We start from the raw sequence: 27,944 nt of genomic DNA, 5'->3' as shown, positions 1-27,944 counted from the left end.
TCTACGCCTCATAGCCCAAAAGACTTAGACAAAGTAAATAGTATAAAAGTATATTTTTATTAAACTGCAATGTTTATAAATGCTTTATACTTATAAGCTGGGACTTTCAAAGATGGTTCTCGGAGGGGGGCTAGTGGGCTACCAATTTGTGGTGCCACTGAGTCTGCCCTAGGTCCATACTTCAAAGTCACAGATGCTGCCAATGGTGTCAAAGCCATTTGGGCAGGATGGTTAGGTGGAGTACCCTCGTCCGGGAAACAATGCCAGCCATCGCGGCCAGCATTTGCCTTCCTCGACTTGGAGGCACCTAATCCAGCGGGTGGCTTCTGAATAACAAGTGGCTAGGGTGACAAACTCACGCATGCCCTTGTTGCATTCAGAACAATCTGCTTGCCCGGCTTTGGAAGACTGGCAGCCCTCTGATTGGCTGGTTGTAAAGTTCCCAAGCTCGGATTGGTTGTAGTATTTCATGAATGAATCTGAAACACTAAAAGAAACCCAGCAGCCAATCCGGACCTCAGATTCTAAGCATCAAAACAGCAGCGGTAAATTCAAAGATGCTCTGCGAGAGATGTCAGTGAGCCGGCTTCGGAAATTTCAAGGCGAGAATTTTTCTAAGTCCCACTTTTCAGGGGGCCAAGTTCTCAGAATACTTCGTAGCAGTCGCGGCTGGAACAGCAGGCCGAAACAAAACATGCAGGACGTTTGCTACTCGATCCCGGTCAAGGGATTTCAGCACCTATAGAGCGGAAAGAGTGGTGGCGTCAGGAACTGCACGCCGATTTCAGGACTTTTCGGGCTTAGTCCAGGTCATCTGAAAGACTTTGTAAAGACTTTATTTTCAGTGCTATTTCAACTAGGAAAGGTTAGTTTTGTATCCCAGACCCCCAGTAAGTGTGTTTCCTCTTGTTTATCCATTGTGTGTACGTCTGTTTCTAAGGAATAAAGGACGATTTGTTTTACTTCTTGGTTTTGCTCAGTGATATGATCCCGGTATAAAGGTGTAAATACCTGGTCTCCCATGACACCCTTTCACTTTTCTGTTGCAGAAGGGAAACCTTTACAGGCTTTCTGTTCTGCGCAGGACCTAATAAACCATGGTTCTTATGAAACCTTTCATTGGTAAATACAAAAGTTTGATACATTCACAGTGTGTGCTTCTATATTCGTCGCTACAACCGAGTATCCGTCCTCCCCTTTATCTGCTTATTATAGTTGGCAGAAAGGTGATCATAATCTCCAGTCTCTCTGCTCTCTCCTGTCCTGTTTGTGGGGGTTGTAATACCTTCCCAACGAAGACTAGTTATACGACTACTTGGCTTTCGATAAGGACCATCTGCAGAGTTGTTTTCTATAGTAACGTACATTGCAGCCAAACCTTCACTTATTTACCTTAAAATACCTATTCTAATTTATTATAACGTTTATCGTAAAATGAAATATACGGTTGTTATACAGTTATTCTTCTGTATTTCACATTGCTCTCATGCATATATTTGGTGTATGTGTGTATGTATATATACTGTACCTATATGTGTGTGTATATATAGACTTGCTGGAGCATTTATTCCTAATTGCTGTCATGCTCAGTAATAGTACTCGTTTGGCAATATGAAATGTTCGGTATCACTGAGGTTCCTAATTAGAGCCTCAAAATCTTGGAATTCTGTACATCATTGCTGCAGAAACCATGATTTTCCCCAATTCAGAATACCTAATGGGGCATATATGTAGGAATCCTAATTTGTACCAGGATGTGAATAGCTGTGATTCAGATGAATCAACATACTGTATGTACAGTCTTATATAGCAACATGGATGGATCTTCATCAGACCGGATACAAACTGCACCATTGGTACAGCACTAAATATAACATTTTACTTAATTTCTATTTGGGTATCTAGAGCAGAGATATGCAACATGTGCAGCCCTTAAAAAGCTATATATATATATATATATATATATATATATATATATATATATATATATATATAGTTCTGTAGTATTAGATAATAATGACTGCATTTGAAAAAAAATCAACTCAATACCATTTTAATGAGTTTCAATATACTGAGCATACTTTGATTTCTATCGCAGGTTTTAGCACACCTCCCCAGCAGTGCAAGATCTTTGTGATAATTTGTTGTCAATGTTCGCAGCAGGACCTTTGTGAGCTGCAAACTGTAACGATAGACCATGTTACCTTAGTAATATAAAGGTACTTTGTAGCTGCTGAGTTACACTGACTGAAGGATTGATTGAAGCTGTAAGTCAGCCATGACGTGAACTCGGGGAACCAGGATCTTTGCCGATCGATCACAGGAGAATGAATCGATCGGCAGCTTAGGTAATTGGTTTTCATTAAAGTTAAACACATGCTGCATATATTTTTTTTTTAAAAGTGGGGTAATGCTGCTAAGGGCTGCGCATTACATAATACATACATACATGCATACATACACACACACACACACATATATATATATATACACACAGTTAGGTCCGGAAATAATTGGACACTGCCACACTTTCCATAATTTTGGCTCTGTACGCCACCACAATGGATTTGAAATGAAACAACCGAGATGCAATAGAAGTGCAGACTTTCAGCTTTAATTCAAGGGGTTGAACAAAAATATCTTATGAAACGTTTAGGAATTGCAACCATTTTCATACTCAGTCCCCTTATTTCAGGGGCTCAAATGTAATTGGACAAATGAACACAATCATAAGCAGGGGGTCCCAGGAGTCAAAATTAACGGGATTCAGCTCTGGAGACCCCCTGCTTCAAACCTGTAATAATAAATATATATTGATTTTAAGTTAACCCGTATTGCTGCTTTAATACCTTCATGAATCTCAAGAAAAACAGTGGTCCGGTTTGTTGGGACCATTTCCTGCAAGCCTGTGCTTAACTGATGAAAAATAGAGGCAATTATTCCCATTAACCAGCACAAAATTCTGTAGAATTTGCCCAGACCCATGAAACATGGCAGCAGGGGAAAATCATGAAACATTTAGGTAGTCACCATAAGTGCTCGTTTGCATGTAGTTACCCAGAATCCTCGGTTGCAGTAGAAGCTTTGTATGCGGAGTCATTATGGGTTATGGACCTGTCTGCAACGTGAAGGTGCTCACAAGTGGTATTTTCATTTAGACAGTGAAAATAAAAGCCAAGAGCAGCAAGCTGGTATTTCACACAACAAACCGTGTGCTGGGATTGCAGTGGTCAAGTTTAGTTCAATACCTCTCTCTCCTTGTGTTGCAGCGTAAATACTACAATTTATTAGGTGCTAATACTGTCTGTCACCAGCAACAATGTTGTGATCTTTAATAACATGAAATGAACAGGACAGGTGTTTTTACTAAGATTCCCTATGACCTGCTGGGAATATGTGACTGATACATGGATGGTAGCCCAAGTAGAAGCTTCAGGTCCATTTTTAACATTAGTTTTTCCATTTCCTTTTAATAACTGGTGCTGGAACCCGGGCACCATGTGCTGGAACCCGGGCACCATGTGCTGGAACCCGGACACCATGTGCTGGAACCCGGGCACCATGTGCTGGAATCCGGACACCATGTGCTGGAACCAGGGCACCATGTGCTGGAACCCGGACACCATGTGCTGGAACCAGGGCACCATGTGCTGGAACCCGGACACCATGAGCTGGAACCCGGGCACCGTGTGCTGGAACCCGGGCACCGTGTGCTGGAACCCAGACACCGTGTGCTGGAACCCGGACACCTTGTGCTGGAACCCGGACACCATGTGCTGGAACCCGGACACCTTGTGCTGGAACCCGGACACCATGTGCTGGAACCCGGACACCTTGTGCTGGAACCCGGACACCATGTGCTGGAACCCGGACACCGTGTGCTGGAACCCGGACACCGTGTGCTGGAACCCGGGCACCGTGTGCTGGAACGCTGGAACCCGGACACCATGTGCTGTAACCCGGATACCACGTGCTGGAACCGGGACACCACGTGCTGGAACCCGGACACCACGTGCTGGAACCCGGACACCACGTGCTGGAACATGGGAAAAGCCACAGCTTGTGCAATCAATGCTTATTTTGTTGCCATGGCCGAAAGATTTTCCGGGACTAGAGTTTTGACCAGGCCTCCCCCCTGTGTTGGCGACCTTGCAAGCCCCCCCCCCCCCCCTTCATACCTCCTTGCGAGCCACCTCCTCTATTTCCCCCCTCTCCTCATGTATTTCTCTCACTCCACCCCCCTCCCCGATGTCACTTAATTACCCCCTCTCACTCAATCCCGCTTCCTAAATCCCTCTCTCACACTTATTCCCCTCTCCCCCACTGGTCACACACGCACTTTCCTCCCCCTCTCCCCCACACACAATCCTTCCGATACCCATACAATTCCCCCCCCCACACACAATAATTACCCACCCACAATACCCACAGCCAAAATGCAATACCCCTCATCACACCCAAAATGCAATACCCCGCTTCCCACACCCAAAATGCAATACCCCACTTCCCACACCCAAAATGCAATACCCCCCCTTTCACACACACAATTCAATACCCCTCCTCCCACACATAATGCAATATCCCCCTCCCACAAAATGCAATAACCCCCTCCCACAAAATGCAATAACCCCCCCCCCCCACACACACACACAATACAATACCTCTTCCCACACCATGCAAACCTCCCCTTCCCACACAATGCAATACCTCTCCCACCCACACCATGCAAACCTCCCCTTCCCACACAATGCAATACCTCTCCCTCCCACACCATGCAAACCTCCCCTTCCCACACAATGCAATAGCCCCCATCCTGCACCACACACACCCATAGGGTTGCCAAGTGGCCTCTCCAAAAATACAGGACACAATTGTGAAAGGTGGTGCACGCTCAAGAAAAGTGGGGTGGAATGTTATTTATAAATGATCTGACGTATACGTAATTTTTTCAACATTTTACTCCGTGTGCGCCAATTTGCACTTTCATGTCCTTTTTTTACAAATAGAATATGACATGATGGAAATTGGTGCATACTTGGAGTGAAATTTACGGTCCGATAATTTATTAATAACATACCTGCAGTTATACGGGCCCATGGCGAGCAATACTGATTTTAATGCTCCTCTCCCACAAATTCCAAGATTGTTGCACCTCTCTTCATTCTCTCACACCCCTCCCCTCATCCTCTCTCACCCTCCCCTCCCCTGATTCTCTCACCCTCCACTCATCCTCTCACCCTCCCCATATCCTCTCACCCTCCCCTCATCCTCTCACCCAGCTTCTGGTGCGCCCCAGTGAAAGAGAGGGAGGCCCGGAGGCAGAGGCCCGGCACCGACGGGAGAGGCAGGCCAGCAGCAGCTGGGAAGATCCAGGACCCGGCGGCTGTGGGGTGGTCCGCCAACCGGGCGCAGGAGTTGGGCCCAACCTCTTGCCAAACCCAACTCCAGCGCCGGCCGACCATGCCCCCCTGCAGCCACCGGGCCCGGGACACGTGTCCCGGCTCTCCCCCCGTGTCGGCGGCCGTGCTCACCAACATAGATGAGTGTAGCACCGCAGTTGGAGAAAACAGTGCTCTGAACAACCTTAATTTATCTCATTTTTCTAAGCCTGACATAATGTAGGATGGAGTTAAGCAGATTGTCAATAAGTGATATGATCATTGCAGAGAGCAGGATGTTTTGCTGCTGTTCGTGAAACATGTGGGTGTGAGGAGATAAAGATTCTGTGCAGTTCTCTTCCAACCCAATTACAACATCCCTTCCAGGATGGGCTTAATAACAGGCTTGTTTTCTTTTGTGTTCTGTAGCTCAGTTAGTTCTGGCAGCCTGTTCTGAGAGATGCAGCACATGGATCACGGTAATCTATTCACATGGATCACGGTAATCTATTCACATGGATCCCGGTAATCTATTCACATGGATCCCGGTAATCTGCTAGTCAGCAGCAGGTAAGCTTTTGTCTGTAAATGGAAATTCTGTTTTTTTAACAAGTGATTTATGCTGCTGCTGAAATCTACCAAACCCTCTTCTTACACATGAAACCGCATCTATGTAATGCATAGCCAAGAATGCCGTATAAAAAGGGATTCTGCTTTTTGGCATTTAGTTTTTCCTTTAATATTTTTTTTTTTTTTTCTAGTTTCCAGTGTTTTCATTTTATTTAAAAAAAAAATGTGTCTATCAGTGATAACAATTAAAATGAATTTGTGGTTTATCAATGCACTTTTTTTTTTGTTTCCATACACCCCCGTGATACCTTATTTTCCTACCTGTGGCTGGGCTGCTACAAGAATGGGGATTTAATAGGAAATAATGCTTCATTTTTTTATTGCTTTTACCTGAAAGTGCAAGATAATCATTTTTTTTTTTTTAGTGTTTTCCAGTTAAAACCTAAAACTGGAATCCTTACTTATAAACCATAATAAATATTTGAAAGGGCTGACAGGTCATTGTCACTAATCACTGATAATGACTATTAGTCACTGTTAATTTCGGTTATTTCCCGCTATATTGCAATCTGTAAAAAGAATTCCTTTAACAATTCCCATCATCTGCCGCAGAGATTCCGACTTATTCGTGTGAACATATAATATCACCGTTATTACAAGTTCCCCTCATCTCATAAACACCATCATTCTTCATTCCACTGAAATGTCTATGCTTTATTACGTTCCAAAAAGTGGTCTCTGAAGGCATCCTAAAGAAGCAGCTCCATCTGCCGAGACCACCTTTTTGAGGATGTTGGTGAACGACTGGGTTTCCTAGTATAAACACCCAGTGATCCCACGTTCAGTGGGGTCTGCATCCTACTAAGACCATTTTGGAGCATAATTGGTACAAAAGCGCCATTTTCCTGGGATTTTCAATATATCAAGGTATTTGCTCCAATTTTGTCCCCATGTGTTTGCAGGTTGTGATTTGGGGAGTATCAAAAGGAGGAGTTGGGAAGGAGTTACATGAAGCACAAATTATAACGAGAAGTGTTACATACCGTGCTTAAGTGCGTCACTTTTTCTCTATGGTTTAAAAAACAAAATCTGCCAGATCTGAGGTGCAGTAAATCTGCACCACATGTAGGAAACTGCCGCAACAAACTTGGTACATATGAGCACCTTCGAGCACAAAATGCTGCAGTGCATCCCCAAACTCTTGTGCGTTCATGCCTAGACCCTAGAGATGTTTAATGATTTTTAAAAAGGGACTTTGCTCTGTTCCAAGATGGCCACTTGACAGCTTCCTGTCTGTGTACAGGAAGTGGCCTGAACTGCAGCAAATTGCTGCTACAATGTTAAACACAAACATTACCCTGACATCTGCTGCTTCTCCACCAATTATACTTCATAAGCTTTGATTTACACAAGCAGTCACAGGACCGGTAACATCAAAATGTAGAATCTTACATTGAAGAGAATTAAAATACTTAGAAATGTATTGAAGTTACAATAAAGTAAAAGCCTCAGGTCAACTTATGTCTTCTGCTCCCTGTGTAAGATTTGATTGTTTAATGTTAGCTTTGCAAATGTTGTCCCAAAAGCCCAACTGTTAAAACACATTAACAAATATCACATAATGCTCTATTTCATATGCACTGCTTCAGTTTCAGGGCTCTTAATAATTTAGTAAGGATTATATAGGAGACAATTCAGCACGAGTTCTAGGCTTGTAGAGATTACAACTGAGTTATAAAGTAACTTTTAGAAAATAACAATGAATTACATTTTTAAAGACGGATCCCCCTTTTTGTGGTACATTTGTTTACCAGAATTTTACAAGGAAAAGCAGAGCTTCTGATTTCCATTGGTTCATCATCATAATAATAATAAATAATAATAATAAATTATTATTATCATTAAATGAAGAGAAGCTAGAAATGATGGAGCATTCTGTACATTGAAGCCTTCAGCATTGGGAAGCCACTTTATGGAGTGGCAACGTGTCAGTACATTTCTCCTCAAGGGAGCTCCAGGTGTTGAGAAAGAAGTAGTTTGACTCAGAGGACTCCTCTCCTGTTTTGCAATACGCTGCAGGACGTTCTGGCAGCAAACGGGGTTTAAGAGCCTGTCCAAAACGGGAAAAGTATTGGACGATTTCAGTAAAACGTGATCAGAGTTTATTTAATTATTTATAAAATGTTTTACCAGGAAGTAATACATTGAGAGATACCTCTCGTTTTCAAGCACATCCTGAATTAAAAAGGTCAAGAAAAGGCATTTTATACGAGACAATACAGTGACCCAGTCGCTGCTGTAACAAACTGGTTTTTATATTATGTTGGTAATTTTTTTAAAAGTTAAATGAAACACCTGTGCATAATTTTCACCCTAGCAATGGTAACCAGCCCTAATGTGGAAGGGGTTTGAAAGGCAATTTCTACCTGCTAACCTCATGTGACACGACGTTAGTAAGGAATGCATTTCATCCTTGTGTTGGGATTAAAAAGCCATATGCTGAAATGTTCATGCATGTATGAACATATGCGCTGTTAGAAACACAGACAGCAGACAGTGTCTGGGAGGAAGAAAAGAGACTGTCCCCAGCTTGCTCTGCTCAGGGGGCCCAGACTATAGAGTCAATGCATATTTACTTTGTATAGGCAGATCTCTGATTTCCAAACCATGCAGAAGAGGCTTTTGCATGGTTGGTAAGAAAGGAGGTGAGCGGGTATCTTCTGCTCCATTTGAAGCAACATGGAAGGCTTGACTGCCTTAAACTCATTTTACACAAAAAAAAATTTTAAACACAGAAGTATATATTTGAAATGCAGTGTTCACATCGTGATACATTGATTATAATAACAATGCATTATAGTAAGAGTTGGCTGCAATGGAAAAACAAAAAAAAAACATTTTAATTGGGCATCATGTATGCTGAATCCCACACTGGGCGATGGATGCACTAAGACAGAAGTGGCCAACTCCAATGCTCAAGGGCCACCAACAGGCCAGGTACTAGGGATATCCCTGCTTCGGCACAGGTGGCCCAATCAGCAGTTTAGTCATTCTGCGCTGAAGCAGGGATATCCCTAATACCTGGCCTGTTGGTTGCTCTTGAGGACTGGAGTAGGCCATTCTTATGTTAGTGCATCAATCACCCAGTGTGGACGTTGAGCATATCACTGTCATTAGTTCAGTCTGGTACTATGTGCCGTACCTTTAGATAGGAAGGTAGCCACCAACTAAACCCTTTAGTTGCGCATTACAAAAGGTCGAACCCCCTTAGAAACCGAGGTCTCACCCATGCATTATTATGACTCGCTTTGAATTCTCATTCTTTTATTTTGTGGTTTGAAGATCTGGAAGTGCTTGGAATTTGGTGCGTTTCCAACAGAATGGGAGCGATCCAGCTGCATGTGACTAACAGCCCGTATTCCTGGAATTAGCAGTGCAGTTTCATTTGGCCTTCGTGACCAGGGACAGGCTCAGCCAGTCTTGGTTTTTATACCAACTCACAGTTTCTTGGCATCAATTAGATTTATGCACTTGAACTTGTTTTTTTATCAAACTTTTTTTTATTCGTGTAGTAGTTACATTTTTATTAAAGTACTGAAATAATCTTATAAGATTCTCCCCACTATCCCGGTCCCCCCAAAGACGGACCCCATAATGTGTGCTGAGGCTGCCCCAGAACCCTCTCACAATCCAAACTATTTTATGTTTATGTAAAGTATTAAGAATTTGTTGTTCCACCAAAGTGCTGTTCCCCCCTCCCTATTTCTTTGTTGTACCCAACCTCCCCCCCACCCCCCGACCACTTACCCAATAATGCGATATTTCTATATATCCCTGTTTTGATACCCAATAAAAATGTAAGTTGAAAATACTGAAATATTTGTTTAGGCACAAAACCACATTTGTGAGTCATAGTTAGGCTGCGCTTATAGCGCCGGCGACGCGACGTCGCAGCCAAACAAATGTATTGCCGCCGTTGCGTGCGCTTATAGTAGACGCGACGTGGCGGCGCGAAATTTGGAAGCCGGTCAAATTTGATTTTTCAGAGGCTGTCGCCACATGTGACAATTTTCGCGAGTGGCAAGGGTGACGCCATCCGTCACGTCGCCGACACGCGCACTATAAGCGCGGCCTTAGAATGGCCTCATCTCCTTTCACTGTCTTTAATGCGGACAATCACAGCTCATATCCCAGTGCTGACTCTTTGTGACCTTGGGCAAGTCACTCCCTGTGCCTTATTTATTATTATTATTATTATTACTACTATTATTAGTATTAGCCATGGTAACCATTCAGATTTCACTGGTCCGGTTGTTATGTATTTATACAAACTATCCAACTCAAGTTTTATTTATCAGATTGGAACGGGATGTTCTCTGGTATATATATGTACAGTTAACATGCAGTTTTATTTCCAGCCTTGTTAATACTATGCTATTCTGGGAATATACATATTATTAACCTTATCCTGTAGTGACGGAATGGCCAACCAAAACCTTTGCTGCAGAGCGAATCCATTGTGGCACTATAGAGAGGTGCCGAATTGAGTATGTGTACCTCCACCCTCTTGCTGCTGGGGAGGTACACATTGGGGTTTTTTTGCCCTTGTTTTGCAACCTGAGAGACTTTGATACAAAGCCCCCAATGTGTTATTCTTATGCCCTTCTGCCTGAGAGACCCCCTATTCTGTAACAATTTGGCCCTGTTGTCTAGGGAGGATATTATGGCCTCCAGTGAGCCAAACAATATCAGGAATGCCACTCCACTTCTAATTGATGGCGCACCGACAGGTTTTCGGTGGCCCAGAACTGAAGTCTTGACCTGGGTGGACGTTTTGAGTGGAGATGGGTGGGGGACAACGGGGGGGAACATGGGACTGCCTGGCCCCTTGCTCTCTTGCACTGAGCCCTGGCTAGAGGTGGAGGGTAGCAGTTTCGCCAGGAGGTGACACTGCTATCCTCGTGCTCCGAGATTTTCCTTGAATAATGTTGCTTATTGATTTTCTAAGGGTTATTGCCGTTTTAAGTGCAGGGCAGTTGAGTATTTAGTTACAAAACACGTAAATGTAACAAAAGTGAGTTTTGGTGCAGTACTGTGGTATATTTCTGCAGGGTTGAATGTATGTTAGAATGATGGTTTCCCAGCTGTGTTCTGTTGATTAAAATGCAGTTGGGATTTGTGCCGGTTCATTTTATTCCTGGGCGTTTGATGCAATCAGAGTGGGAACAAAGGCCAAATTGGATGATAATTGTAGTCTATCGAGGCAGCTAAGGTGAAATGTTAACTTGATGGTGTTGTGCAAGTAAAAATAGAACGGATAATAATCCCTTTTCCTGGCAATTCTGAAAACTGTGTGTGTGTGTGTGTGTGTGTGTGTGTGTGTGTGTGTGTGTGTGTGTGTGTGTGTGTGTGTGTGTGTGTGTGTGTGTGTGTGTTTCTGATTGGAAGATTTTAGAAATGGAGAAAAACGAAGGCAAGAAGGTGAAATATGCACATATTATTGGGGCGCGGGTCAAACGTTTCGATGTTTCAGAAGATCCAGAAAAAAGTGACACAATCGTGAGAGAAGCTGGAGAAGATGACAAGAGACAAAAAAGACCCCAATGATGCAAATGAATGACATTATTTATCACATTAGCATGTATTTTATCTATATTCTTTCTTCATAAATATGGGTCATTTAGTTCAATATTTTCAAAATATTATAAGCCTACAACTGCGTAGAGAGACGAAACACAAAATGCTACCGCCAAACGCATTTCTTCTTCTTAAAATGTAACCCTTGAGGCGCCTCATACAGTGTATGTCATGCACCCCGTGCTGTGGCTGTTTCCTCTCTCTATGCAGTGTAATAAATACATGAGACAGTATGATATTGGTAGTGTAGGACCAACTGAAATGGGTTTACCATGACGTGGTTGTAGTGTTGAAGTAAATGACCCATACTATGAAGTATGAATATAGATAAAAAGCATATTAAGAACTAAATAATTTGTCATTGGATGTAGCATTGTGGACTTTTTTTTAAAATCTCTTGCACTATACATTTTGGTCACTGCCCAGTAGCACTCGGGAAAAAATAAATAAATATATATATGCACACTGTGTGTGTGTGTGTGTGTGTGTGTGTGTGTGTGTATGTATGTATATATATATATATATATATATATATATACACATGTAGAGGTATCAGTACCGTGTTAGCCGAGCTTCAATAATCAAAAAATAAATAGATTATACCTTTCTGTGGCTAACGAAATGCTTTTATTTGTGCGATATATATATATATATATATATATATATATATATATATATATATATATATATATATATATATATATATTCCACAGGAGATAAGTCAGCACACTGTAATGAGGCAAAAGGCAGATGCTAGTCCCATAGAGTAACACACAGCATACGAACCAATCCAAGGACCAGTAAAGAGACAGCAAACTGCACGGGGTTAATCCAAAAAAAAGTCTGTATTCAAAACATAGACACACGTAAGCCAACATTTCGGTCCCACAAAGAGACCTTCTTCAGGGCCGTGCAACCAACAAGTGATAGTGACCATACATATATACTCCCACCCATGATGCACTACAACAGAGAAAACCAATCACCAACGCACAATCAGGAATGGCATTCAACATAGCTGTGCTCTGAACCACATGAACCAATACCTGTGAGGCAATTTGTCGTCTGCAACCACGAACAGGGAGCAGTCAATCCTACAATCAGAGTAGTCCACTCTGGCACTCGCGCCCAAGTTACCAGCGTCGATCAGGCAGCGCGTCGCATGTCAGGCATGCGCAGTAAGTCTACAAGCGCCGGGAGCCAGAACGCCAATCAGGATAGGGCACCGGGCACTGCATTAGTACACGGGAGCCATGCAACGTATCCCTGGCAACGTAAGACGCCGGCAAGCAGCCTGCACATGCGCAGTACTGAACTCTAGCACTGACAATGACACCCACCATCCTGACACTGGTACAAGGCAGAGAGATGTCAGGCATCTATTGGTTCAACATGTTTCACAAACAGAGCCCACAGAGGGAGGTTGTTCAAGGTGCCAGAACACAGTCATTTGAAGAAACCAAAACTGCATAGACAAACAAGGGAAGTGTTGGGTGTGCAAAGGATGTGAAGCAATGGAGAACCTGTGACATATACACATAAAATATGATACAGTACTCGATCTTAGCACAACATAAGCAAAATGCAATTATAGGAAACAGTCTAATTTAAGCTCCTCGTTGAGGCCTCCAGGAGCCATGGTGCGGAGCTCGTAGATTAACCTGGCTTCATGCTGTAACAGAGTCTTGCCTCTATCGCCCCCACGTGAGGGGACCGGAACCTGAAAAATGGGCATGCATCTAAGCGTGGCCAGCGAATGTCTCTTGTCTTTAAAATGCCTAGCCACAGGAAGACATTTCAGATCCATGTCAGCAACATCACTCAATAGGGCTTTTCTAATAGTTGAGCGATGCATGGCCATACGTTCTTTAAGCATCCTAACAGTTTTTCCAATGTACAGCAATCCACAAGGACACCTAATAAAGTACACCACAAATTTTGATTCACAGTTAAGTGTCTGTTTAATTTTAATCGGTGTACCACTATGAGATGAGGATGATTGTAACTCGGGCCAAGTTGCATATACTGGCAATTTGTGCAGCCATGGCATCGATACGAGCCAGGTTTTTTGGCCAGCCAAGAAGAAGGAGAGGCATATTTCTCTATTGGATCAGATCCAGTGACCAAGTCACCAATACTGGGTCCACGGCGAAAACAGAACAGTGGTGGTTCTTTAACACATGAGAGGATTGGCGCATATCCAATAGAGAAATATGCCACTCCTACTTCTTGGAAAAAAGGTGATGTAGAATTAGCGCTAATGATCTAATAATAAACAATGAACCCTATATGAGGGTGAGCCCTCTAATGGGTTGCTAGGCTGCCTGGTGGAATTCTGATAGTACAATCAGAAGAAATGCAAAAACAAAAAGAGATACTGGCGCCTAATGAGTCCAATTAGGAATTAGTCCTGGAATTCCAGATGGAATGGTTCAAGTCCCAGAAAGATAATTTAGCAACTCTTCAATCTTAGGGTGACCAGATGTAACTTCATCCATGTAGAGTGGGACATGAAACGAAAAAACAGAATTTAGTGCAACACAGCTAACAAAAATCATGTAGATATGAACTTACAAAACAAGACAAACAAGACTAACAAAACACACACGAAAGCAAAGCTGAAAGTTTACTTTAGTTACTCCTACTTCTTGGCTTCTTGGCTATATATAATTTCAAGTGCTACTGAGCAGTGACCAAAATGTATAGAGCAAGAGATAATTTATATATATATTTATATATATATTTATATATATAATCAAAAAATAAATAGATGATACCGTTCTGTGGCTAACGAAATGCTTTTATTTGTGCGAGCTTTCGAGATACACTGATCTCTTCTTCCGGCGATGTTACATATATACATACACACACATATATATATATATACATACACATACACACACACAGGAGTGTATTTGGGTTTTGAGCTTGCTAAGACTCTGTATGTAGCCAAAGTAGATGCTCAATTTTTCTATCAAAAATGTATGCGTACATCTATTTATTCATTAAGTACGACAGTGGTCTGCAACTAATAGAATTACGTCACACATGTTATGGTTTATCTCATAAGCGAGTGCAGTAAAACTATTGCCTCGTCTGCCCTTCTATCCCTTTCCTTCTCCAGTCACATTCACGGCATGGGAATGTGCTTTCCAGAAATAAAGCCAGAAATCTAGATCAGGGGTGCTCAACTCGTCAAGAACCACCAACAGGTCGGCTTTTAAGGATATCCCAACTTCAGCACAGGTGGCTCAATCAGTTTCTCAGTCGAAGACGGAGCCACTGTTTGAGCCACCTGTGCTGAAGCTGGGATATTCTTAAAACCCAACCTGTTGGGGAGTCTTAAGAACTAGAGTTGACTAGATGATGTTTTGAGAATATGAGTATGTAAAATAGCATTCACTGGTCTCCCGATCTACTGTGAGATGGCAGCCCTATGTAGTGAGGACTTCAGGAAACCCAACAGCTATGTCTGTAGCAGTCTTTCCATAAAGACATGTACTGGTCTACAATGCGTGTCAATGATGATGGGGGGCGCGCGTGCGTGTGTGTGTGTGTGTGTGTATTGTTTATAATTCATTTTTTGAAGACGAAAACAATAGGTTCATAATTTCACTAGGGAAGCATGTATTTAAACTTTGGGGAGAAATACCATTGCTGCTTCTGCTTCTAATATTCAAACTGTTGATGGAGAGAAGAAGAAGATCCCCACACAAGAGTCCCTATCACTTGCACTCAAAGTACATAGTCAGATTTGCAGATCTCTAGTGATCCGTCAGATTCCAATATCTAGAATAAGAGAATTATGTTATGATATCAATATCCTCTTATGAATCACTAATCTTAACAAAAAAATAATAAAGTTTTATTAAATATATTGACGTTGGCGATTCGTGATTATAATTATTTACAGTGCAATAAAATTCCCCAGTGAGAGGCTGCATATAGCCGGTATCTGTTGGCATTCGTAAATATCCGATTATCATGGATTATTAGTGTAATTTCTGTACACAGTAAAACACTATTAAGTGGAAAAAAACCTTTTTAGAAATAGGTCAATTTTAAAGTCTATATTAGACTCCTAATTGGACAAAGTATCTTAATATCATATAACTCCTCATAGATATATAGTGTCCACAGAAGTCTAAAAAGATGTTCTTAGTCAAAATTCCACTTATTACCTGTATACACGCGTTTTATAGCAAGATAATTATCTTAAGATACAATACACACCAGTGCTGTGTCCCCCTGTTATTAGGAACAGGTTGTTAGTTGGCCATATATAGTGGTGTTTAGAGAGTACACTAGATCCTGATATATAAATAGCCTTTCGCTATGTCTCTGTGTGCGGATTAGCCCACAGCTTATAGATCACTCCACTCACTTGTATATTAATTGCCTAAAGAAAACATAGACATGCTTTACCCTATATATGATTATCAGGTATGGATATCAACAGACTAGATACAGTATATAAGTGTAGTAGTCTGTAAAGCAATATCGTCGTATGTCTGGGAATCTAAGTTCCACATTGCAATATCCAAAACGATACAAAAGTGGCTAAATCACATACAGTTGGTAACAAATATTCAAAGAAGCATATCAACCAAACTTTCCAAGATAGGTAAATGTCTTGCTGATATTGGCGAGTGTAGCATTGTAACCGGCTGAGATAGCTGTAATCTAGCTAGAACCAAGTGCTACCTGAGGTAACTTTCCTCGTATTTTGTATCACCTTGTGTTTGTTAATCTAATTTGTATGCTATGGTGTTATAAGCAATACGATAATAAATGCTGCACACTAATAAAAAAATCAAAAGGGGATACAACTACCGGTGCTCCTGGTTCAGGATTCTCTGTGTCAATCCAGGGTTAACGAAATGAAGAAAATCAGGGCTTCCCCTCAGTACCCGACTAGCACCCTCTCTATCCACCTTTAAGACCCACCTTAAGACACACTTGCTTAAAGAAGCATATGAATAGCACTGTGGCTATTCTGAACACATGGCACATAAAGCTTGGCCCCCTGCAGATGCACTTACCAGAACTCCCTCCTACTGTCTCTGTACGTTCTCCCTACCTACCAATTAGACTGTAAGCTCCTCGGAGCAGGGACTCCTCTTCCTTAATGTCTAAAGCACTTATTCCCATGATCTGTTATTTATATTATCTGTTATTTATTGGATTACGACATGTATTACTGCTGTGAAGCGCTATGTACATTAATGGCGCTATATAAATAAAGACATACAATACAATACAATTTGTTCAATGAACTAATTTATTGCCAATGGCCATGCCATTTCTGCTTTTGACAAAGGCCTGTGTGGCCGAAACGTCAAGTCTATTGGCAATAAATTAGTTCATTGAGCAAATCCGTGGAGCCCTGATTTTCTTCATATCGTTATAAGCAGTACAGCATACGGTTAGATTTCTTGTATTCAGAGAGGCACGTTACACCATACGGAGACGACTGTTAGTCTAATCAAAGCAGATTAGTATCTGTGGATCAGTTACTCACGTTCCCGCATAAGGCAAATCTCGCCATCTATAGTGCATACTCCCAAATGCCAGCACAACACAGCACAGCCTTAAGAATGTAATTATACAACCTTATCTTGTCGGTAAGGGACCTGAAAACTTCAGCAGCCTCTCATCTTTGGCGCCACCGTTGTGGCGTCCATTAAATTTCCTATGTACGTTTCGTGTACAGACGTACACTTCGTCAGGGGTGGAGGAGTGGTACATAAGAGGATATTTATATCATAACATAATTCTCTTATTCTAGATATTGGAATCTGACGGATCATTAGAGATCTGTATATCTGACTATGTACTTTGTCTGCAAACTACAGGGACTCTTGTGTGGGGTTCTTCTTCTCTCCATCAACAGTTTGAATATTTCAATGATTACGTCCCTATGCACCCCAGTTCAGATCATTTATTACTATTGGCACGAGGGTTTGAGCAGCTAGCTGCAAGTATATAAATGTATGCTTCTGCTTCTAACAATAAAAAAGAAATATAATAACAATGCAGAGATAATGCTATCAGCAATAAAGATCTGCTTAGATCTAAAACAGAGCACGTGTCCCACCCTGTTTTATTCTGAGGAGAACCATTATTCATAAAGCTGCTCATTCTGTTGTGCTTTCTTTGTAAGCCCTTGTTCCCCCGTACCTGGGAAGGAACTACCAATGCTGCTATTACCTGTCTGGCATCCAGGAGGACTGAGCCTCCACCACTGGGAGCCTGGGGTGATTCTGGTTCGTCTCGGTGCAGCGCCTCCGCCTGCAAGGGATCCCAACATGGTGGGATAAGCCCCTTATTGTAACAATACCAATAATACACACACTCAGGAATATAATAACAACCTTTACTGAATACACTGTAACAGTACCCTGTACCACACAGTATAATAGGCCCAGCCCCATACCACCAATGAGTGTCAACAAAGTACACAGGGTGCTTGGCACCAATACACTGATGTCCTTATCCCACAATGTCAGGGTCCACCCAAAAGTGTAGGAGATAGTGCTATCCCATGAAGTGTTGGTGCACTTAGTTGGGTACCTGCCTGGGGCTCCAGCACCCGAGTAATGCAGATTAACAAAGGGGATATGTCTGATCCAACGCTATCGTCATCCATGATGGCGTCCGCCTCCGCGTGGGGGGAATTCCACCGTGGATAATATCACCATACAGAGTCTCTTACAACAGAGGTGGTCTGGTCCCAGACCACAGGCCGCAATCACCATGCAGCGTCTTCACTGTGTCCCAGACACTAGACAGTAAAATGGGGAAGTAGCCCTATCTAAGGGGCCTTCCCTGAAGTAAGCACAAGCTACTGTGAGTTGGGGCCTTGCTGGTGCCTATGGGGGGAGATCTGGCCTTGTCCAGGGAAGCACTGCTCCCTGGACACTACCTGCTCCGTTGAGGTCCCTCTTCCGACTGGTATGGTGCCTTGAGTGCACCAAATGTATCCTTCTGCCTGCCGAGATCATAGCAGCCCTATTGGCTGTGCTTGCCCATGTGTTGTGCAGCCCTTGCGGCTGCTGGGAATTGTAGTTCCCCTGCGGAGCTTTGGGTGTAAATGGCCGCCGCTATACTAGCTCATGCGCATGTGCGAAGTGGAGCAAGATGGCCGCAGCAACTCGGAATATCCTCTGCGCATGCGCGAGTTCTTATGCGCATGCGTGAGTGCTTATGCGCATGTGCGGCCAATACAACATGACGGCCACCGCTGTCGTGTGCGCCGCAAACGGCCCAGCGCAACCTCCCTGCCTAGCCGCGCTCTCTCCAGCTGCAGTGGAGGTATGGAGAAAGCCGAGGGGAGCCCAGAGAGGGACCTGGCTACACTTTGATCAGGGAAAATTGCATTAGGGTTCTGAGAATTGCCCCTAGTATACACTACACTTTTTGTGTGTGTAAATATGTAAGGTTGATTATATTTTCACATCTTCCTAAGAAAATAAAAATTGATTTTGAAGATTTTTATATCCCCAAATTGTTATCTCTTTCATGTAAATGAAAGTCACAATAGGTATATAATAGTAAGTAAGGTACTGTACCTATTTCTAACAGGTTAGCTTTTTCTTAGGTTACATAGAAATATTAGGGTGGTGAAAATAACCTTAAGAAGATGGCCCATATGGGTACTGCAACTCTTTGTTACTATCTGTGGATATATATTTAGGGTCAGACTTGCTAAGCTAAAAGACACTTTGTGAACCATTCACTTGAGAGATGATATGGCCCTAAAAGTTCCTGTAGAAATGATGCATTCACAAGCTATCAATATGTCAGTACAACTGGGGTCTAGATTTTTATCTGGTCCCCAATTCATTCTAATAAGTCAATTTAAGCAGTAAAAGGGTGTAGAATAGAGATATGGCTTATGAGGGTGGGGAAATGACGGTGGGAGGCAGCTAATACCAGTGCTGGTTATTCTACTTCTTATCACATACTGTAGGCCACCCATGAACAAGTGTATTCAGTGTTAGTTTACAGAAGACTGCTAGGGTCAATGGCTGGGCTTAACCTTTATTAATATGAGCCGCATTGCCCCTCCTGTCACAATGACTATTTCCAATAGGGAGGTGATGCATCAATACATTGACTATGATGAACTGTTAATATATTGTGTGAGGACCCATATGGGTTGATCATTGTGAGCTTTAGGGCTATTTAAGAGCCTAGTATTGATGATTAACTGATCACCTGACAAAGCGAATAGCGAAACACTGAGGTCAGAGGTGGCATCACTGTGCATTGACATTCACCGCCGTGTGCACCAGCGAGGAGAGAGTATGTATTGTAGAGCTTCAGTGCCAGAGAAGAAAGCCCAAGGTGAGTAGACTGAGAATCCACAACGTTCGAGCCACCATGGAGGTTGTTGATCCTGCATCATTAGCTCCATATTGTGAAGCAAATAAGGACCCGCCACACAACAGATAACTGTCTTACATGGGAGTTTGGTATTGCACTATTATTGGATAAAATATACTTTTACCCATTCTTTTGCGCTCTCTCTGGTTTGTAAGATTTTCCCTTAGACGAGAGTCACCCCATTCTGATGGTGGGTGTGAGAATGGCGCCGGAGACGAGGAAACACAGCACGCTGAGAAATACATTTTATACTTCCAAAAGAATGAAATCCGAAAGCTTCCTATTGGGTGCCCATCAAGATAGAAATTGGACGATGGAGTCATTACAGACTGCGAGATTGCAGGCGTGCACTGCTTAAGATATTTATGGGGGAGCGCCAGTGACTATAAGGTTTGATGATTGAGCTTTGTATAACATGGCCAACATACTCTGCAACATAATGAGGAGCAGGACTGGTAATGCATATTGCTGATTAAGTTCAAAAGACAGCATCACCTTTGGAGCCTGCAGTTATACTTCTATGCCAAAGCATCGTTTGTTTTCATTATAGTTATTGTTCTTTCCAGAAAATTGCTGAAGCAATAGCTGCGGTTGTTTTCATCGCACACATCACTGGTGAGAAATCAAAAAAAATGTGCATTGTGTAGCATCCTGACATGTTTTAATCTTCTGGTTTTATGCTGTTAGGATTTATGGTTGGGTTTAGTCCCCATTGCAATGCATAACCAATTCAGTTCAACTGGGCACCGAGGATTTGTCAGCATATCAGGAAATAAGCAAAGCGTATCTGAACAGATATGTCAAATCATCCTGGGGAGCAAACTTATCTCTGTTGTGCTATTAGGAGTTTATAACTTATAGCACGCTCCTAAATCAATGAAAACTTATTACAACTATAAAAACAGATTGCAGGTTTCCTATCTCTCAGCCATTTTATAAGAGTGCTGCAGTGTATAATTGTATTGAGTATTCCTGTACGTTTCTATTCTCACCATGTCTGTTGTCCTTAGAGCTCAGTACTAATGATCTTCGGTACAAAACATAGATCCCCCCCCCCCCCCCCCTCCCATGTCTGTCATACTCATCTTGTTGAAATCACAGTAAGTTGGTGGCTTGGATTTGTAAAAGGGACAACACAAGGCAAAAAGATTTTGGGTAGTTGGAAGCATGTGGTCAATACGGCTTTACTTTGTGTCTTAAAATATTTTAGGGTCCGGTCCCTGAACATTGAAAGCTACCTGTTGCATAGAGTGACAACTTGACATGTTCTCCCTGAGTAAAAAGGTTTGGGACAAGTCCCAGTAAACAGTGCTCAATCCAAATTGGACTCTGTATCACTTGATGAATTGAATTGTCCACATATCATGGTGTAAAGAAAGCATATGAAGCCCGAATAATGGAGTATTGGACCCAGTGTTTGAAGTGCAGCAGTGATTTTATAGGATATAATAGTCCATAGGCAAGAGTAAATAAAGGGTTAACATACCAGTATGTGTTGTGTACTCTGCTGAACTGAACACTTTGGCTGCAACACTGTTACTGGTCAACAAGTCTCCACATGGAGGAGACAAACCATACTCACGATTGGCAGCTTCCTATGGTGTGTGCATCACGCTCAGAGTTGCTGTAGAAGGGAAATCCTGGGATTGCAGCGGTGCACAGCCAAAACAGGAGGAGGGGACCAGCAGGGTGTGGGTTAAAAAATGACTTTATTAGTACATGATATCGGGCTAACAAACTCTGACGCGTTTCGGACGTGAAATGTCCTTTATCAAAGAGCTGATTTGCGTCTATCCCCCATTGCAGTCTTATAGATCAAGCCCCGCCTGCCCGCATCACCGCGGTTGTAGCTCGGCGGTTTTCGCGCCAATACCGCGGTGATGCGGTTATTACCTAATAAAGTAATTTTTTAACCCACACCCTGCTGGTCCCCTCCTCCTGTTTTGGCTGTGCACCGCTGCAATCCCAGGATTTCCCTTCTCCCTGAGTAAGACTGGGCAGATCACAGACACTACAACATTTTGCAGATAAAAATAGGTACCACTATAGTTTCTCTATGTGTGCTCCTTTGTATGGAGCTACAAAGACAGGGGTGCCCAATGCTAACATCCAATTCACAAAACATAAATGGTAATAAGTATAAAGTTAAATACTTCAATAATAATATTTTCTTGATTATTTAGTTAGATCCTTTGGCCAAAGCATCATAAGCCTGCATACCACGCCAAGGTATAACCAAACTTTGCAGGTCCAAACACTGCACTGTGATCCCTTCCCTTTACCTGTATGAGGGGAACGAACCATAGTAGATCCTGTTCTTGCAGCAAAATGAAAAGACCTCCCAAGTTAAAAAGGTGAGGAGGAGTGAGCTCTGGGGGGGAGGTGCCACCTACCTCCACACAACTGTTGCCAGTCAGAAATTGATTAACCCACACATTCCCACCTAGGGGAGCATGTGTTACGTGTTCCTGTGGGGGACCCCTCTTCCGTTCCCGCCATCATGGATGTCGCCACCCTGTCTTCGCTCAGAGGAGCAGTCATGTGATCACAAAAGCCATCACTCAAAGGGCGCAAAGTTTATCTCTCCTGTCCTGCCTTCAAATATTTCTTGGGCAAGCTGCCCGCCTACCTGAACCAGCTCCTCATCCCTACCACATGCAGCACTTATCATCTGTGATCTGGCTCCAAAAGACTGTTCATGGTCCCAAGGTTCAACAAAGTATCCGGACGTTCCTCCTTCTCTTACCGTGCACCCCAAAACTGGAACAATCTACCGGAGACTCTCAGAGCCACCACCAGTATAAGTTCGTTCAAAACTAAGGCTGTCTCATATTTTAATCTGGTCTGTTACATAAGCCTATAATATATATTATCTCTAACTGTGCATGCAATGTCTTGTATATAATGTATACCCTGTTCACTTATGTAACTATGTACTTGTAACCATGTACTATTTGTTATCATAACTCTATACCCAGGACATACATGAAAACGAGAGTTAACTCTCAATGTATTAATTCCTTGTAAAACATTTTTATAAATAAAATAAATAAAAATGGGGTAATAAAACCTGTTTGTAGCACACACCGTATTGGTTCGCGGCTTAATGACCAGGCCATTAGCTACAGGAGTATTTGATGTAATAATACACGCTGTGGACAGTGCACTGACTCCAATTAATGTTAGCATCCTGCTCCTCACCCTACGCGTCGCATTACACTGTCACACGCAGATTACTGAAACAAAGCGAAACCCTCCAGCACTAATATCGCCGTTCTTGTTGCTTGCTTGGTGCTAGAACTCGTTAGCTGTGCTGTCGAGCCGTCGCCTAATGCTTCTGTCGGATTTTTAACCATAGTCACTTGAAATGCTGAGAATAATTGGTCCATTTAACTTTTGTTACAGAAGAGTTTAGGAGAGGTCAGAGTAGGGGTGGGCAACTCCAGTCTTTAAGGACAACCAACAGTTCAGGTTTTCAGGATATCCCTGCTTCAGCACAGATGGCTCAATTAGTGGCTCGGTCAACAGCCACTGATTGAGCCACCTGTGCTGAAGTTATATTGGGGTTATGTGTTCAGCTCTGCAGACAGCTTTCTCAGGGCCCAGGATTAAAGTTTCCACTGTGACACCCCCACCCTCCCATGTCGGCGGCCTTTGCGAGACCCCCCCCCCCTCTATATCACCGCCCCCCTCTCCCCTCTCTTACACCCCCACCCCTGCACCCCTACTCTCCCCTCTGCCTCTCTCCACACACTCAATTGTACTCATCACTCATGGGTACAAACACCTTCAGCATTAGTGCCCTGTAACCCTTTGACTGCTGATCAGGACACTATTGCAGTTTAATGACTAACCCTCATTAAGTTTGCGAAGAGTCCCGGAGTTGGGAAAGGTTTGTTGCTAGTGCGACCCTATGAACAAATATGCTTCACAAATCTCTTAGTAGAACAATTGACAGCCGTTGTAGCTGTTGCTTACACAGTAAGGTTAGACTGAATGTACTACATCTAGTGCAGCTCTCTGATGACTGTGGGTCATCATGCCTATGCACCCCTTTATTTTGAAAGCCTCTGTTGGTGCCAGGCATGATACTTTTGTAATGCCGAGGCCCGAGGGTGAGAGATCACTATACGATCTATATTGTAGCTAAGCATTTGGAACAGACTATTTCTACATCTAAGTATTCTGCTAACACCAAGAATTACCTGGGTTCAATGAACTGCTGCAACGGCAATTATTCTCTTTGTCATAAAACCATTTCTTACAGCACAAAGACAGAATACATACATCGTTCTCATTAAAAGCTGCAGTTCTAAGCACAATCTATTGTATATAGGGACTAGCTTGTGGGGTTTATCAAGGGATAGTTTAATTTATTCATGCATAACAAATGGCATATTCCATCCCACGCATCTCTTCTGACAGTCTTCTGTTTATTAACATCGTTTCTGAGACTATAACAGATCAGCCCTATTATATCGCTGATTTAAAAAAGAGGGGTTAAGCTGATGTGCACTTACCATCCTGTTCAGCTTATGACACCGTATAACAACACAAAGGGACAGTCCCTTGTACCAAAGGGCACCAAAGGGGTTACATTCTGGTGATTGGTGGAGTTTTTTATTTTTTTACAACCAAAATTGTTTATAATGAGAGCAAGGTACAATCATCACAATATCTGTCAGCCCATTGTCATACGTACATGTAACCACCCGCTCTCTTTTATATTGAACTTGTGCCCACATTGACTCACAGGGGAGACGTACTGACAAACAAGACTCTAGACTGGGATACGAAGGGGTGGAGGGAGGGGGAGGCAGCAGTCATCCTCTGATGTGTCAGTTCTCCGCCGAGTCGCCGGGGGAGGGGAGGCTCACCCACGTTGTCACCAAGAATGGGGTTCTGGACTATGATACCTCGCCTTAATCTGCTCGTAGTTCCAAATTGGCCTTGTCTATCCAATCTCCCTACCTGTCCATCCTAGCGTCTGGTCCCGTCTGGTTAGATTGTATATGAGTCTAGATGTCTCTCCGCATCAGAGGAGAATGCGTCTGTTACTATTAAAGCAATATATTAGCTGCACTGACCCCCGGGATATCTATCTGAGCCAGCCAAGGCGCCCAGACTTTTAAGAAATTTGTGCCGGTGTCGTTAACCAGACTTGTTAACTGCTCCATCCGGCAAACGTACCATATTCGATTCCTGATTTGTGAGATATTGGGTAACTCTGGTTGCTTCCACAATGCTGCGATTTCGCACCTCAGGGTAGTTGCAAAATGTGCAATTAATTTGCGTCGATCTGTTTAGCTCCGGGGTGCGTCTGGCCAGCAGAAACACCCAGGGGTCCAAAGGGATCGTGCGTCCGAGAATTCTCTGAAGCCAATTCCTGATCTCATCCCAAATTGGGAGTATCTTGGGGCAACCCCACAGCATGTGTAGCAAGTCTTCCTGTTCCCCGCATTGTTTGGGGCACAATGGGGAGTAATTCCTGACAAACTTAGACAATCGTAGTGGGGTCAGATACCAGCGCATCAGGACTTTATACGCATTCTCCTTTAATGTGGTGCAAATGGAGCTCTTCGATGCTGCTGTAACTATAGAGTCCCAGTCCTCGTCCTCTAATGTCTCCCCTAAGTCTCTTGCTGGATACCAAAACTAAACTAAATTTATTGCTGTCCTCCCGTGCTGAGAAAGAGCTGTCCTGGTCCAAGCGGAAATTTTACGAAAAGGCAAACAAGCCAGATACCCTACTTGCAAATAAGCTTAGAGACAGAACCCAAGTCTCACAAATTCAGGCAATTCGGACGGCACAGGGGAATCTCACCTCTGACCCAAGATGGCGGCCGCTTGGCTTCCTGTGACGTCCTTCCGGCAGCCGCCATTTTCCTGTGTTGAGCCCGCGGAGGAGGACGTCTCCTTACCAGTTCTTCCGCCAAGGTAGACTGCTTCCGGGAAGAAGCCATGCGGTCTGACTGGAGCTGCATTGCCATCTTGGCCATCCTGCGTTTCACTGCCGGCCGCCATTGCTTCTTCAGGTAGGAACTGCATGTTGGTGATTTTTGATTTGGTCTGACACTGCCTTTTCAGGTTTATCGAGTGGACCTTTGATATGCGGCTCATGCTTGGGTTCAAAGTGGGAACTCGGAACCTGGGGCTGCGGGGGAGTTCGGTGCGGAGGGGATTGTCATGGGCAGGTCAATCGCAAAGTCCAGAGCTGAGCAAACTTTAGCTCAACAACTTTATTATCCGCGCGTGTGCACTGGAGTAGGGAACAGATCAGATCCCCTCTGGATCCTCCGGGTCCCGGTTGGGTTTGGATGGGCCCGCTGTCCTCCACTCTGGTTCCTCTGGCTGGCTGTTCCTGGGGCTTCTCGCAGGGCCTTCTTTCACCCCTAGTTTGTTCAGGAAATCCTCGCCTTCTTCTATTTCTTTCATAGAGATGGCCTTCCCGTTTTTTATTACCAGCAGACCAAACGGGAAGGTCCATCTATAGCGGATTTCTCGGTACCGTAGCACCTGGGTAATCGGTTGTAGCTTGCACCGTCTGGCAAGGGTCACCGGAGAGAGGTCCTGGAACAGTTGCATAGATGTTCCTTCGAACCGACAGGAGCCCTCTGCCTTCGTTTTATGGAAGACCGCATCTCTCGTTTTAAAATGGTGCAGCCTAGCGATCACATCGCGCGGCTGCTCTGTTGCTGCGGGGCGGCTCCTGAGGGCCCTGTGGCACCGGTCCATCTTCAGTTCAGCTGCGGGCAGCTCCGGGAGCAGCGATTCGAGCCACCTGGTCATAATTCCCTCTACGTCTGTGACTGCCTCAGGGATGCCGCGGACTCTGATATTGTTGCGGCGATCCCTGTTTTCCGCGTCCTTCTGCCGGTCTGTAAGCTCATTTATTTGTGCCTGCACGTATGCTGCTCGTTTGTCAGTCTTTTTTAATTGTTTCGCTGTGGTCACCATTTTGTCCTCCAGGGCCCCTGTTCGTTCCCCCAGGCCATGCCCCTCCTTTTTCAGATCCTGCATTTCCAGGTGGATTAGTGCCTTCATATCTTGATAGAGCCAGTCAAAATCACACCGGCGTACCGGCAGTTGTGCTGGCTCTCTATGGGGTTCATCCTCCCGTTCTGATTCGGAGCCTGCTGCCGATTCCGACGCCATTTCTGCCACGGCGCTCCTTGAGGCAGGTCGGCCCAGATATTTTCTTAGATCCCCCTCCTTTTTCTTTTTGGGGTTCGTCGGGGCCATCACTGGGGTTGCCACTGTGATTGTATATCTTTTCCTGACTTTAGTTGCGTTTTTGCGCCGCTTTTTGATTGCTTTTTAGGAGGTGGGGGACGGAGCACTCAGTTTATGCTGCCATCTTCCTCAGCCTCGCGCATGCGCCTCTCCGATTGGTGGAGTTTTTAACAAATCAGTATATTTAAGAAAAATGTATAGTATCCAAAGAAAACACAAGCAACCAAACATTTTCTTTATGTATAGTTCTTTTTTTTAATGAGGGGAAATAGGTTGTTACATTATTTACAACATGTTGCTGTATGAGCTATTGGTGTTTGCATCTTTAATACAAGGGTCTTGACATTGTAGGAACATATCAGTTGGAAAGATTTGACAATGTTTTTTTTCCAATTAGTATATCAATCTGCACAGATTATTCAGAAATCTCTTATCCATGTATGAAAACGTGGGGGGGGGACGTCTACACATTAAACCAGTCCTCAAGGGCCACCAACAGGTCAGGTTTTATGGATATCCCTGCTTCAGCACAGGCGGCTCAATCAGTGGCTCTGTCGTTGACCACTGACTATTAACCCCTTCAGTGTCGGTGAGACCTTAAAGGGTTCCCCCCCCCCCACTTCCGTTGAGCTAATGGAACGCAAACACCCCCTAGAAATCAAGCAACCCCCTTTGATGTACAGCGAACGACATAAGGACCCCAGGGGGTGGGGGGGGGGGGGCGCAGCCTAAATGACA

The 27,944-nt window shown here is 43.6% G+C and overlaps 1 long non-coding RNA gene across 1 annotated transcript in view; it reads left to right on the top strand.

Moving 5' to 3' along the window:
* LOC142501174 (uncharacterized) overlaps positions 1 to 27,944 on the top strand; it is a 130,077-nt gene that overhangs the window by 12,620 nt on the left and 89,513 nt on the right. Inside the window, exon 2 of the long non-coding RNA XR_012803437.1 lies at positions 5,808 to 5,948. This is a non-coding gene — a long non-coding RNA (uncharacterized LOC142501174). The remainder of the gene's footprint in view (positions 1 to 5,807; positions 5,949 to 27,944) is intronic.

Source organism: Ascaphus truei, chromosome 8, assembly GCF_040206685.1.
Source record: "Ascaphus truei isolate aAscTru1 chromosome 8, aAscTru1.hap1, whole genome shotgun sequence".
In the NCBI taxonomy this organism is placed as follows: Eukaryota; Metazoa; Chordata; class Amphibia; order Anura; family Ascaphidae; genus Ascaphus; species Ascaphus truei.
The sequence above is the reverse complement of the archived record's forward strand: the minus strand, read 5'-3'. Positions and strand labels throughout refer to the sequence as shown.